At 42.9% G+C, this 15,209-nt stretch overlaps 1 long non-coding RNA gene across 1 annotated transcript in view; it reads right to left on the bottom strand.

The window, feature by feature from the left end:
* The window catches only part of LOC108448518, a 35,440-nt gene extending 20,231 nt beyond the window's left edge, over positions 1-15,209 (bottom strand). Inside the window, exons 1-2 of the long non-coding RNA XR_001864413.1 lie at positions 15,176-15,209; positions 9,876-9,966 (exon numbers count right to left, since the gene is read on the bottom strand). This is a non-coding gene — a long non-coding RNA (uncharacterized LOC108448518). The remainder of the gene's footprint in view (positions 1-9,875; positions 9,967-15,175) is intronic.

Below are 15,209 nucleotides of genomic sequence, written 5' to 3'. Positions count from 1 at the left end.
CACTTCGCTGCTCAGCTCCCACAGCAGCAGCTCATGGTGCTCAGGCTGCAGCAGCCTGGCCTTGGCAACTGTGTCCTGGTCAGGGACTCTGACACACAGCTCTCATTAGCAAATTCGCCGTGTGGAGTGGCACAGCAAGCTGTGAATTTGCAGCTGGAAGAGAAGATGAATGTGATTTTAGTGTGCTGCTCTTGTGAACAGACCTGCCAGGAGCAGCTGAAGGGCTTGCAGTGGGCTACCCACCACAGTGTTTTCTGCAAAGATTTCCTGGGTGCTTTGTGCACAGGCTGGAAACTGTAGTTCTCTGTAGCCCTTTCCCCTCCTATAGCTGCTCTTTCAAGTTGTGTTTGCATCTACTGTAAGGGGCAGAAACTCACACCATCTCAGTGTCAACAAGCTTGTAAATCATCTACTTAATAGTCACAGGTGAGATAACATATAAATACTAAAGGCACTAAAAAATCCTTCCCACCTCACTCACCCTCCCCTCCAAGTACTGAATCTTGTCCAAAGCTGCACAAACAGGATTCTAAGATAAAGACCTTGAGTAAGAATTACTAAAACAAACAGAGCGTGGGGTGGTTTGTTAAGGGACTGGCTTCTCAAGGCCAAAGGGTGGGTGTGGAAGAACACACCATACACCTTACAGAGAGGAAAGCTCAGAATGTTAAAAAGGTACATCTTGGAACAAAGCCCTCCTGAGAAGTCTGTAATATTTGAAATAAGTTGGTGTAGCATGGGAGGAGAATCATACAAGTACAATGCAAAGTAGATTGTCTGTGATTTCAGTAACTAGCAGCACAAAAACTTTCTAAGAAGTAGAGGGATTATATTCTGCTTAGCATGATGCAGTTCAGCACAGTTATTCAGAGTTAATGCAGTTCTAGCAAAGAAATTACATGCTCCAAGCTACGTTTCTGTCTTTCCTTTAAGAATGCTTTGAAAGAATTTACCATTCAGCTGCAAACTACCTGATTCTGAACACAAAACAGCAGATATTTCCCAGTGTACTTCTTCCCTGCCCTGCCATGTGCAGGAAACCTCTCCTGTAGCAGGACAGTTCCTGAGGGCATGTTAGTTCAGTCACCATGCGGTGCCTGTCTATTGATGGTTGGCTCAATGTCAGGGTTTCTTTCCTATTTTTGTTGTTGCATGGATGAAATCCACTGCTAGAGCATTATCTGCTATTGATGTGGGCTGCATTCTGACCTAAAAGCAAAAAACTCCACATCTGTGATCTTGCTAGCCTGTGACCAGCACCTGGGGGAGATATCTGAAGATGGAACATGATGAACCACAGGACTACAGTTTTAAGTGAGTAACGCCTCAAAACTTGTTCCTTTTGCAGGTTGTTTTTTTTTCCATCTATAAGAATATGTGGTCTATAGCTTTAGTCAGTGCCTAGGGGTAATCTCTACATCCCCTTGACTCAAGGCTTGTTTAAGTTTCCTATGCTGCTGCAGAACTATTGTTAGTTTGCAGATAAGGAAGTGTTATCATTTTAGCACAGTCTAAGAGAAAAGGAGAGGAGGGAGCTGTTAGATTCTCTCCTGTGTTACACTCTATCTGGTGGCAGGGTTGTCCTTCACACTGATCTCTCAAATGTGGTAATAATAACAGTAAAGTTTTATTTTTACTGGTTATCAGCCAAAAGCAACAACTAGGCTAAACCAGAAAATACCATCCTTTCTGCCTTTGCAGCATGTGTGCACAATCTTTGTGCTGATGCTCTGATACTTCTCTAGCTCTTTTCTGAAGAAACAAGGGGACACAGACACCTTCATTCCTCCCAAACAACCGGGTCTACCTAATCCTGGCCATCATCTAAAAACAGGCCCTCTGCCCTCTTCCCAGCACGCCAACACACACTCCCAACCTGCCAATGCAAATCTGCAACGGCTCCCTTCTGTGCTAGCTTGCTTTTGCCATTAAGACATGGTCGGCTTTTCACAGCTACGTGTTGCTGCCTTTAGCAGTTGCTACCTCTTCTTCCTCTGTGTGTGCATGGCAGTCTTCTGTCTTTTCAAGGGGGCCCTATCACAAACAAGTTGCCAAGTTTGAAACCAAGGAAGACAAATGACGTGTCTGTCCAAAAAGCCCCCGTAAGGGCCAGAATTGGGAAAATGCATGGACTGATCCTTGTGCAAGCACTTTGCATCTCTATGGAGTGCAGATGCTCTTTAAGGAAATAACAGAGACTGTCTCACCCAAGGTGTTGAGGACTATACAGAATTTAGATGGCTCTAATCTCATATGTTTGTGCTTTAAAGGAAGGAAACCCTGCTGCAAAGGTTACAAACCAAAAGGAAGGCTGGCCCTCCTGCTGGAAAAAAAGAGCATGCTCCAAGCATGCTTAGCCTTCCCTTCATTTGTGTGAACAGTGGGAAAATAATCAGGAGGGTAAATCCTGTTTGACAGAATTCAGAGTCACTTTTCACAGTGTACATCATCATTCTAGATATCTGCAAAGTAGAGGTGTATACCAAGCTACTCAGTCTGGGTTCCTTTAATAGCCAAAGGAAAGAAACTGGCAGTTGTTTGAAGAATTTTCAGGGTTAAGTGAACCTCACCCTCGGTGATGTTGACTGTACAAAGGAGTTTGGGCTGAGCTGAGATGCAGGTGTCTGTGGTGAAATCCCACCCTTGGTGTAATAAAATCCTTAAGGAGATCCTGAGACCCAAGTCATTCTTCACTGTGAAAGGAAGATGTGGATCACAGTAAGAGTGTGAATGAAAAACCTATTAAGAACAAGAAAATCCTGTTCAGGTTGTGACTCTACCAAGTTTACATGAAGATGGATGGTTTTTCAATAGGGAAAAATAGGTGTAACAGACCCCCAGGCTTCAATATGGGGGACAAAACACTGCAGACAGCAAGTCATCCATTTCAGGGCTGGCTTGCTGGACTGTGTAGCCTTACAACACTGAAGCTCCTGTGAGGCTTGCCAGCAGGTGCAAATGATGGAAATTGGATTTTCTAGGAAGGTAGGTGATGATTGCATAGCACTTCTATTTTTGTTTTTTGAGGTCACCCTATTTGTTTTGAAGTCATTCTAATTCAGGACAGGAAGGGACCAGTTGTTTTTTTTGGCTACAAATTTGGTTTGAACTTTAACTGAGCAGTGTCTTTCTGTGGCATGCAGCCATGCAGCCACGAGGAGCGATTCTGAAGGGCAGCAAGAGGCAGGATTGGCAGCATCCCTCAGGCTGCATTGACAGAGTGGTCATGCACAAGTGCCAGAATGGCCTGACCCAGGCTGGTACCATCACTGCTGGACCTCTGCCTCTCACCTCCTTGGGGTAACAGGCCTGCTGGGGCTGTGCCAGGGAACATCAATGGCCAGGCAGGTAAGGGGACACTGGTGTCCTCTAAAGACAAATACAGGATGTCCCAAGCCAAATAAGCTAATGACAGGGAAGAGGTGGCCTGGTTCTGCTCTTGTGTTGACACACTATGTGGCTGTGGTTTTGTCTGTCATGTTCTCAACAATGAACCTCCAGGAGGAGGGGAATTGTGCTCTTGTACAGTTCTCTTGTACAAGACAAGAGCATAGCTGCACACTTTAAACCTTCTGCATGGGGAGCATCTTATTGACATCCTTCGCACCCTGTCAGTGTGCTAAGCAAGTTATCCATCCTTGAATCAAACCTTTCTTAGCAATAGCCTTGGCAGCCATAGCCTTGGCATGCACACGTGAAAGAAGGAAACCTCTTACAAAGGTTTAAGTAAGCTTTTTCATCCATTCCACATGGAAAAAAATCTTATCCACTAGCTCTTCACTTAGCATAAATGTGGGTTTCAAAGAGCCTTGCAAAACAATGTGTGGCAAAATCTATGTGCAAAAGTAAGAAAACAAATTAAGGACTTGTGTTTGGAAGAGCTTATTCTTGTTTGAATGCTCTGTAAGACAGTCCTGAAACCTCCAAGTTACAGGAATCTTACAGATATTGTGCTTGGAGTCAAAATTAAGTTGGATTTTTTCCTGTTCTTGTGGAATGCTGTAATCAAAATAACTTTTGGTTTAAATGGTTGATGAGCTAGAATTATTTCTCATAGCAGAGCCAGTTGCTGAGGTAGAGTATTTTGATACTTTTCCATCACAAACATGTCCAGAAAGCACACTACTCCTACATTCTATTATTGAGAAGATGGGAGAAAATCCTCTACATATAGTAATGGCTGTGTCACTGGAACAAAATTGTCCCCTTGAACCCAGCAGTAGAGAAGGGCGGAGAGGGAATGACATAACAACCAATCACATATTGCTTACAATACTCTGCTCCCATGTTGCGCTGAGAACTGCAAAGTGGCTCAGGAGATCTTCTGTTTTTCTCAGCAGAAAAGGTGCACATCGGGTCCAGAGCAGCACTTCTTGATGTCAGTTCCTAAATTAGTTGTTTCAGCATATGTCTAATATAGATGTGGTTCTGCTAGGTACCACACAGCTTTGGTTCTCCAAGCTGCCGCTGAATCTGCTGCTGGCACTTCTCCAAATGGCAGCACAAGCTTTCCCCGGCAGCTGGGCACAGATCCCACCGTGATATGCAGAGGAACGAGGGCTGTGGTCACTCTCATCCTCCTGCCCAGATGCAGCAATGAATCACTGCGTGCATCATCTGAAATCTGGCTGTGAGCCATGACATATTTTGGTGAGCTGTATAGCTGAGATCACTGATGTCCTACTGGAATTCACGACAGAGAGGTCCCATATGCTGCTGCTGGAGGTCCTTTGCTCTTCCAAGGGGTGGATTTACCAGGCCCATGTCAGAGTCTGCAGAGAAGCTAAGGCAGACCTCCACCTGGCCAAATCCTGTCCCAAAAAGGAAGCTCATTTTGAAGAGGACTGGCAAACTGAATTCCTGTGCCTGATACAGGAGAAAAAAATGTGGCTACAACCAGCTGGGAACCACCATGTTTGTTTCGGCTGCAGCAGCCGGATTGCAGTAGCAAAAATGATCCTTAACACTTCACTAGTTTGTCAAACAGTGGACAAAGGAATTGATTGTGCAATTCAGAGCAATCTGCTAACTACATTTGTAAGGAAAGGGTTTAAAATTGCACAATGTGCTGAGAAATGATGCATGTAGGGATTTTGTCTTACAGCTATTGGCAATTAGAAGGAATGGAGAGATAACTGAATTTGCTCTGTTCTTCATTCTACGGAGGGTAAGGAGGCTCAACCACAGCAGATACTGCAGGCCAAAAGTATTCAGCTTGGCATGCATGGGATGTGCCCATGGCAAAGAGAGTCTGCACAGAGTTCAAGGAACAGTTTTCTGTTATGTGCTATGGCATTGTGGAAAGCATGTCATAGTAAAGATGTCACCTAGAGAATGTTTTGTTGGGCTAGTTAGATACTAGAAAAACGTTCTTCACTGCAGGGGTGCTCAAGCTCTGGAAAAGGCTTCCCAAGGAAGTGGTCATGGCACCAAGCCTGTCACTATTCAAGAAGCATTTGGACAACACTCTTAGATTGTTTAACCTTTTTTTACGTTGCTCTGCATGCAGTCAGAAGTTGGATTTGATGATCCTCATGGGTCCCTTCCAGCTCAGGATATTCTATTATTCTAATTAGTCTGAATTCAGTGACTAGTTAGGTGTTACTTACTTCCAAATGTTATGATTTATATCATGTCTCATGTGGTGTGATGCTCTAAGCATTGATTCCAACAGAGTTGTTACAAATATTATTAAGAAAACCATGTTAGTCTGAAAGCCAAGATAATGCATAGATTTATTTTCTGTGCCTTTAAATAATAGAAACAATGAGCTATTCTAAGAGATAGAAGTAGGCCAGGTTGAGCTGTTTTTATGTAAATGAACTTATCTTAAATTGCTCAAAACAGGAACTTCATTTCTGTGGTATAAACCCTTTTCTTAGCAATTGGTTTGGTCAATATAGCAATTACAGAGCCACTCTTAAAATGAGTATCTACAACACATGAAGGTTTAGAGCACCTGGCTTGTTATTCACAGTCCACTGATTAAGACTGGTTGGAATGAAGTATACATGCTCTTTTCTCTAATTGCTGGCTTAAGACTTGCCAAGACAGCAGTGCCCAGGAGACTTTGGGGAAACTCATTCTTGTTTAGATCTCTTATTTGTCCAGAAGGATCTCTGCTTGTCCTACTCAGAAGAACAGTTGGGATTCAAGGCTAAGTGAAGGAGATAGCTATATTGCAATGGAAGAGCAGATTGCCTGTGTAGATGTGGCTCACGATACCTCTTGTTAGAGTAAAAACAAATGGGATGCGGCACTCCTTTTCCCTTGAGCTTCCTCCAACTGAAGAGAGACTCCTATTTTTCAAAGTGTTGAAGACAGTTTTTCATTTTGATGTTGCATTTTTCCTTAACTTCACATTCCTTTTTCTGCTTCTTCATTTGTTTTTGCATAGCAGGTGTTACAGCTGCTATAAGCAGAAAAAAATGTCTGCATGTCCCCCTCTCCTCCTGCTTTTAGTGCCCCATAAAGAGTAACTTCTTGTGTCTCGTTCTCCTCTTCCCAGATGTTACATCTCTCTGGAGTATAAATAACTGAATAACTTAGTACTTAAACACGATGTGATACCTTTGATTTCAGCACATCAAAACTGGGTTCTGATAGAGAGTGTCAGTATCAAAAGTGAAGGCAAATGCTCTGTTCTCATCAATTCAAGCTGAAGTGAGCACTTTGATGTCGATCTCGAACACAGAGGGAGCAGTCCTCTCTAAAGTGGTTCAGTCGGCATCTGTAACCTCTTCAACTGCAGCCCTATCTCTCGTGGGAATCAATATTTGAACCAATATTGACTTAGGACTTGGACATGATTTATATGGGAGTCTTGGTATTGCAACAACTGCTGTGTTACTCAATCAGATTCCCAGATGACTGGTTAATACATAACAAACTGGATTTGTAAATTCAGTCAGCACATGTTATCATCAGAATTGAAAGGGGAAATTAATTATATCATGTTGTGTTTAATTAAAAAAACTGTTAAATACCTGTAACCAAGTATTACATGCTCCGCTTTAAGAGGCAATGGGTTTCATTCTGTTTTCAGAGGGTTTCTAATCTGGATTAATTTCTTGGCGACCAGTATTTTCTAGCTATCGTGAGTAATTGTTTTCATGAGCGTTTCAAAATGGAAACAAATTACGATTAAATTAGTCACTTACAAAATTTCACATTAAAAAGCTCTGTAGTGTACAGCACTATTCTGGTAACAAGTAACAGTGAGCTTAATTCTGGGGTCAAAAACCAGGCCACAGCTGTTATGTTTAGGTAGTTTAGGCATATCACAAAATCACTCTGGCTGTATATAAAGTTACCCTCACCTCCCAGGCATTATCAGTGACTGCTTCTGAATAAAGGCCATTTATCTGGGTGATTATGAGTGTTTCACACAAAAATCCCCTCCACTCATTTTATGCCAATATTGGCAATAAAAAGATTATTGAAAGTCTAAAAACCTGTACAATAACAAGATATTGTTAGTCACAGATACTAGGTCAGAGGACTGACTTCAAAAATGTTACTTAATTTTTTGGGAGAGTTTATATATATATATATATATATATATATATATAAAATAAATGAGCACAGGAAATTTAGGGTGGTGTGTTTCCTCCTATAAATAGCAATATGACTTAAATCTCATCAGATAGGCTAAGAAATCATGTCTGTGTAAAACAGACAAGATCTATAGTTTTCTAGTTTTCAGGCTAGAGCACTTGAAAATCAGTGTGTGTGCATGTGTGTGAGGAAGAACACGGTCAGCCCCTGAAATGTTCAAACTTCTTTGTTGTGGTGACCCTGTCTGCCCTCCACGTGTGTGCTCCAAGTCCAGTGACCACTTCTTTGGCAGTCAGTTCACCATGAATAATTGCACTGTGTCGTATTTGGAATAATTTTCTAACTCAATGACCTTTCTTTAACCTCAGACTGCTAATTGTTATCACTGGCAAGGAACAAATGGGTCTGAGTGAGGTGAATAGGTGAAGCTCTTGCCTAGAACATGTGTCTTGCCCCAGGCAGAGTTCCACTGCTGCTCTTGCTGCAGGCTTGGCTCCCCAAAGATCCCAAAACTTCCCTCTGCCACCTCCTTATGCTGAGTGTGCCCATGTTAAAGGTTTAATGGCCCATGAGGAAATAACCAGCTAGAAACCATTCTTTGGCTTAAATGGGAAACTCTGCCAGGATGCCATAAAAGCTATGCCAATTGCTTAAGTATAATCAGCACCTGAGTCAAAACTATGGTGTCTGGAACCCAAATCTGGAATCCACCTTTTTACATCCTAACAAAGAGGAAAACTGCACCATGCTTGAATAACCAGCAGTACTGGAGTTGCAAGTTCCATCACAAATCAGTTATTTCAGCTTGCTGTTAGTCCATCACTATGAATGCTTATCATAGCAAATTGTTGCATAACAAGCAAAAACAGAGGGAAAAAAAGTCCAAGTCATTTTAAGATTAGTCTGTGACCTACCTCATTATCTGGATCAATAATAGATTTTGAAATGTTCTAGAAATGCATGCACATTTCTATTTTACTACAGGCTGTTGTTCAAGCAACACACTGATGTGGGTGTGTTCTGGAATCTTTTTATTGTGTTGTACTTAAATATAGAGCATTTACTATCATGATAATGGCAGCTGCATGAACATAAGAAGGAAGTCTTCTAGTTGGCTTGCTCCTGCCTAGTTTGTCCCAGTGTCCAGTCAATGTTTTTGGGTCCTTCACAGCACACAGTTTCTGAGTAATTAACACAGGCAGTGACAGTGCCTGGTGCCTTGTTATAGTGCACTACCTGCTCTGTCCTACACAATTCTCTGCAGCCTTTTATTAGCGGTCATAACTACATCCACGGTAATTAATTCTGCGGCTTTTTTCCCCCCTCCCTAGTCACCACATCATTCCCCCTGAGTCCGCTTGCTGTCAGGGGAACACGCTCTGCCTTGTGCAGGCAATTTGTCGGTGTTGCACACACAGAACTAGATGTGGGTCTGGATTGTTATTCCTTACAGCAGGTTTATTTGGCCCCCAGCTATACTCTTCCATAATGTAATTCATAATGCAGAAAACTCTAAGTCTAATGCCTGGCCACATCAGACATATTGGAAAAGATACAATTTAGCATAGTTTAGAATTTTCTCAGTGTTTTCAGTATTTTGTGGTACTTTTTAGCCCTAGGAAGAGTTGCAAAAACGTGCTATCAAAGAAAAGAAACTGTATTCAGTTTCTTTTTCCACTGAAATCTATCCCAGTGAGGCTGCAAAGCATGTGCAAGGAAGGCTACAGACGGCAAGTGGCAGGTCTGCTCTTGGACAAGATAGCAGTAGGTCTCCACCACAAGCTGGGGCAGGAAGGGGAAGCAAAGCACCTGTCCCTCTGCGGCTCGGGTGGCTCTCACAAAAGGACAGTGCTGGCAACCCTCACACAGGACATTCTTCAGCAGGCAAAGTTAGCAAGCAACAACCACCTGATGGGTGAGGACCCCCCGCCCCCTCCAGTGCCTTCCACACATTCCTCCAGCCTGCAGAACTAAGCACAGCCCTGACCTGACGAGCTGCTTCTCGCCCAGAACTAGTAAAACCAGAGATTAACAGGGAAGAGAGAGCCAATTCCGTGCAGGTAGAGAAGTGGTTACTATAGCAACTGTTTTCTTCTTTGAGCCTAGGCTGGGAGGGACTCTCTTGCAAGGGGATTTCTGTGCAGTCCCCAGGCTGGGGAGGGAAGTTGCTACAGGAATCTCGTTTGACAAAGGTTGCCTGGCTGCACTCTTGAACTCTGTTCGGATCGGGGGAGCTGAAATAGGGCTGTAGAAGACTTTGACTCTTGTCCAAAAGTAAGGCAGATGTTGAAGAGCCTGTATTTAAAAGTGATACTCACATCATGGTGTATTGTTCTCTGGGTTGCAGCTACATCTGAAGCTGGTGTTGTACCACAGTACGTGTCACAACCAGAAGTTTCAAGGCTGGAGCTTTTAAAAGACATAAGAGAGTATTTAGCTTATTACTACTGAATTTTTAAATCTCAAGTCCTAAGAAAGCTTCCCAGACGTATTTCTTCAAGGAGCCCAAATTGGTGCAGAGTAAGAAATAAAGTATCTTGTAGTATGATAAAGGCTTGGTCAATTTAACTCTGGGAAAAGTCATTCTCTGGGACTAGGGCCAGGTAATGTTATCTTAGTGTACTGCTTGGAGTACCTGGCACTGTACAAGCTCTAGGTCTTTGTTGTTACCTTAGACCAACATAGCAAATGAATGAGCATATTATCCTTTCGCTAGGGCTGCTTTCTGGTGGAACACACCCCTTGCATTCAGGGGAGACACAAATACCAAGCAGTGCCTAGGGTAAACCTCTCCCCTTTACCCTCCTTAACCCTGTGTGCTCTGGCAAGTATATTTCAAGGGGCAAAGCTGCACCTCAGTTTTTTGCTAGTATTTGGTGCTGGAAAGTAAAAAACACAGCAGAAAAATAAAACAACCTATGATTGTCTCAAATTTAGTCCTGAAATTCTCTGTCTCTCAGCATCAAAGCACGGAAGATGCAAATTCTCTTGGTAAGGGACAAGCAAAGGGGGCTTTGGGTGAAATATTATGCTCCCCTATTCTCTCTAGACTGCTTATTGGCTGTTTTTCCATGCAGTATTTTTGCTGGAGACACAGATCTAGGAGAACGTTGTCTGCCATGATCCCACCACCCTTCTCATCACTGAGGAAGAGGAAAGGGGGACAGCTGTGCAGCCTCTCTTGCAGCGGCATCTTGCCTAGGTGTCTAACACAACTGCAAATCTGCAAACCTTCTGAATCCCTGCCTTTCAAAGTAGCATTTTTTTGGCCGTTGATGCAGGGAATAAGAAACAGCAGCCTTCATTTTTGTTTAAAATTCATCAAGTGTTTTACCAGATGTAGAACCAAGGAGTCAAAAAACAAAAGCAGGATCCCTGCTCCAAGTGCAACCTGAATGCAGGACTAGGCTGGGAGTACTTTGCTATGCTCACCCTGTGAGCAGTGCACTGAGGACAGCCAAGAGGCTGAGGGACTCAAGGGCAGCCCCAAACTCTCACCCAGACTGCAACAACTGCACAGTTCCCACGTCAAAGTCCTGGGCTCAGCCTAGTTTCAGAAAGGGGATTCACAAACTCAGTATCAACCTGCTATTTGTCCATAAAGAATCAACAACTTATCAACAACTACTATTACGATGTCTGCAAGCTTTTCAGCTGAAGAAAGTATCTGCGCCCTGTCATTCTCTCTATGCCATGTGGCAGATCTGGCCTTAGATGGCATTTGATCTTGCCAGTAAAATCTGCTGCTGCTTGGAATGAAAGAGAGAGACTTGTGAAAGAAAGGTAAGTGCTTCACAAGTCAGAATTCTAGGCTTAGCTTTTTTGTGAGCAATAAGAAATATCTGCTGTAACAATGCAATTGGTGTGAATAAAATCATACATCAATCCAACTGCAATTCCTTTTGCTGCAGGTATACAAGTTTTACAGAAAAATGGAAAAAATATTCCAATAAGCTTTACTAAATTACACAAATTAATAAATTAACAAAAGTCTCATACTGTCATAGAAAAGAGACATGATTGGCTATTTCCTGATTAAACATATAATTAAGGCTGCATTGAGAGAAAATGAAACATAGAAATTTCCATCAAGACTTGTGGAAGTGTCTCCATTACTCCGAAGGAAGTAGGGGACTCACTGATGATTATATTCTGTTCAGCCATTGAAGTAACAGATTACATGGTCATGGCATGGAGTTGAAGGCAAAATAAATTACAGTAAAAAGAATGTTTTACTGTCTGAGGGGAAGGGGATTTCTGTGATGAGCAGTTTTGTCCCTCCATGCTGATAGCAGAGGTCATACAAAGTCTCAAGGCTCTGCTTACACCACAAGAGGGGAGCTTAGTCCAGATTTTACCTTGCTTACAGCAGAATTAGTCACTGTGTGTTTGTCTGTGACCTAACCTTCCTTATCTCAGTTACTTCCTTCACAGGCTTTAAAGCCAGGTTATCCAGGGGATACAGGCAGCTGAGGAATTATTCTCTTAATAGGTCTCATTTATTAGATGTTACATCAAATTAACCTATTAGATAGAGGCAGAAGTTGAACATAAATACAGAACCCATGTCTGCTACAAAAGTGTGCTAATGCAGCCTGGTTGCTATGGTGTAAAATTCAACACAAGGATCATGAAGACACATTTGTCTTTTCCCATTACTTAAGACGATGGCTGGTTGATTGATTAATCTATGGGATAGGATATTGCATTGGTCCTACAATAAGGTGCTTCTAAATGGAAACAAGCATCAGTTGCTGAGAACATAATCAGGCTTCACAGACCTGAGTTCAGTACTTTAACTAGTCAGTCTTGGAGCTTCTGAGCCACTAATTCAGTACTTAATTCTCTTCTTTGAGGGTTTTTTTTTCTGATGCCTTTTAGGTTTCAATATATTCTGAAGTTAGCAGAAGCCTTAGTTTTGTTAAATTTGATTATAAGCATTACCTGAGTGTAATCCATTCCTCCTCAGAAGCAGAAAAATATTACACATATAAGTAGAAGAAATGGTTTTGTTTTCTTTTTTTTCCTGTTTTATTTGAATGTGGACTTAAAACTTACAAGTACATCTTAGTAGCTCTCTAAGGAGAACATCTCACTCTGTTTATCTGTTTAATGCATACTGCATGAAGAAGAGCAGTATAGATTTCTGATGCACTGCTCCTCCTGAATGCTTTGAGCCAAACTGGGGAAGTTCTTGGACAAGAGCAGAAAATTTCCTTGGATAAGAGCAGATTTATTTTCTTGTCTTTCCACATATTCTACTGAGTTTTAAATCATGCCTTCAGACCATGCACTTCGTTTCTCTGGCACTGCTGCCTAGGATTTTCAGTAAGAGCAAGCTCGTGCCACCGCTGCCACATTGCTTCCTGCCCACTCCAGCAAACCACACTTGAAATGCACAAAGCAGCTTGACGTACCTAAAAGAACTCCTACCCACAATGTAAACATGAGCATCATCTTAAGCAATAGCCAATATTTACTTTTAGACATAATGAAATAAAAATAATTTTGGCAAGTAACGTTTCTATTTGCCTTCATATCAACTAAACCTGCAGCCCCTTATGATTATTTGCCTTTTGCCTATCACAAGTTCTACTACAAGTATTTCGTTCTTGCCTTTATTGTGCTGTCCACGCTCGTGGCTCCCCAGGAGAGAGACCATGTTTGTTGCAAAACACAGTGAACTGTTTTCAAATGCGTTACACCCTTTTTGTAAAATCAGCGATGAATGGCTATGAGTTGCTCACTGCTAAGAAAGCACTAAACCAACAAGCGGTGTCATGAGCAGAACAAATGTCCAAAGGGAATATGCATGTGGCCTTCACGTGGGTCCAGGATACTTATCAAAACGGAAGTCATTAAAGGACTGAAACATAAGCTAAACTTACACTAAGAAAGGGTGTGTTGTAATAAAAAGGTTATTAAAAAAAAAGTTCATAATTTTCCTATCTCCTTTTAAATTCTCTGATACATTGAAAGAGAGGTTTTGAAGCAAAGCTTCTGAACAACTGTCAGTGAAATGGCCAGTAGCAACAAGATGGAGTTTTCTTGTCTAGTAAAAGTGGGTAGAATTCTCCATATCCAGGAGAAACAAATATTTATTTTCTCTGATTTTACTGCCTTTTTTTTCCCACACTGATAGCAATCTAGAAAAAATCTGTCAAATAACTCTAATTAGGAAAAAAAAACAAGTCCTGTTACTCATGCTATCATGACAAACCAGTGTGAAGCTCAAGCACTTGGAAACAGAAGGGCCTGAGTGCAAGGCAAATTCTTTTGCTATTTTCACTACTTCTTCCCACATGTTTTTTCTATTTAGCTATTCAATATCAGTGATGTCAGGTACCTGTGCAGGTACCTGAAAAAGAAGGACTCCTCTGCAGTCCTGAGTTGCCATCTCCAGCAGGTATTGCATGTCTCCTCTCCAGCATCCTAATCTGAGCCCAAATTAAAGGATTTTATTTCATAAATGAAGAGCTGAGATATAAAGACAAAAGAAAATCTCCATCTCTTCTGTCCCAGTTTGGCATCCCTAACTCATACATCACTCTTCCTCTAAATTAGGGTCTGGTATGCCTCAGCCAAAACAGCTTTGGTTGTGCTGAAGCTACTTTGCCAGCAAAAAGCCTGTTTTGAAGCCAGTTCTGCAGCTTTCCTGCCACTTCCCAGAAAATCCGTAGGCTACTTGGGGGTTTTCCAGCACTAGAGTGCCGAAGTGAAGCATGCAACAAAATGAGGGAGCAGCGCGTGCAGTGAAATAGCTTGGGGAGGGATGAGGGAAGGAGCCTGTCAGGAACTCCCTCACAACCCAACAATCCCCAACTTTAACAATGATCACCACAATAATGGCAATTTTTATTTCAAGAGGCCACAAGTCTCTCGTATAGAGAAAAACACCATCAAGGGTGAACAGCCAAAGGAGGGGGGGGGAATCAGGGAAGTGCAAAGGTAGTTCAAGGCTTAAAGGGATTTATTGCTTTACTGCTGATTTATGACGAGGTGATATAAGATATTAGGCGACAAGTCCACCCGCTCCGGCTGGAGGGGCGGGAAAGCCGCGGCTCTTCCAGCGGGCTGTGACATCACCGCTCCCACACTCGGGGGCGGCGGGGGAAGGACCATAAGGCAGGTGCTGGCGTTTCCCAGAACAGGAAAGCGTATTTCCAGAGCCAGAACGATAAGAAACTCAGCTCAAAAGCACTGGTGTAGACATTATTCTTGCTCCCGTAGCTTTACGCTTCTGTTGAGGCGCGATCCTCTCCCGAGCCACGAAAGACCAGTTTACCATGAGGGCATGAGCCAGCCCTCACACGGTAACTAAGTAACTCGGTAACTTTCAGTAAAGAGCGGACTTTAAGTAAGCATACTGTTCGCTACCGGGGCCCACTTCGCATCGCGCGAAGATTTCCCACATATTTCGGTGTCACGTCACGGAATGAATAACACCGGCGCGTTGTGCAGCCCTAAGCAAGGCCAGCCCTGCCTGAGGGGGTGCCGGCTCCATCCAGGACTGCATCACCGCGCACCCAGCGGCGGCAGCTCCATGGCACAGCGCACCGTGCGGCGTCCCTTCTCTCCCTTCCTCCCTCCCTCCTTTTTTTCCACCCCTCCCTCTCACCTTCCCTCAGCGCTCCCCTCAGGCTCAGCCCCCG

Source organism: Corvus brachyrhynchos, unplaced genomic scaffold, assembly GCF_000691975.1.
Source record: "Corvus brachyrhynchos isolate BGI_N302 unplaced genomic scaffold, ASM69197v1 scaffold115, whole genome shotgun sequence".
Classification (NCBI taxonomy): Eukaryota; Metazoa; Chordata; class Aves; order Passeriformes; family Corvidae; genus Corvus; species Corvus brachyrhynchos.
This window is presented reverse-complemented; position numbering and strand designations above follow the sequence as displayed.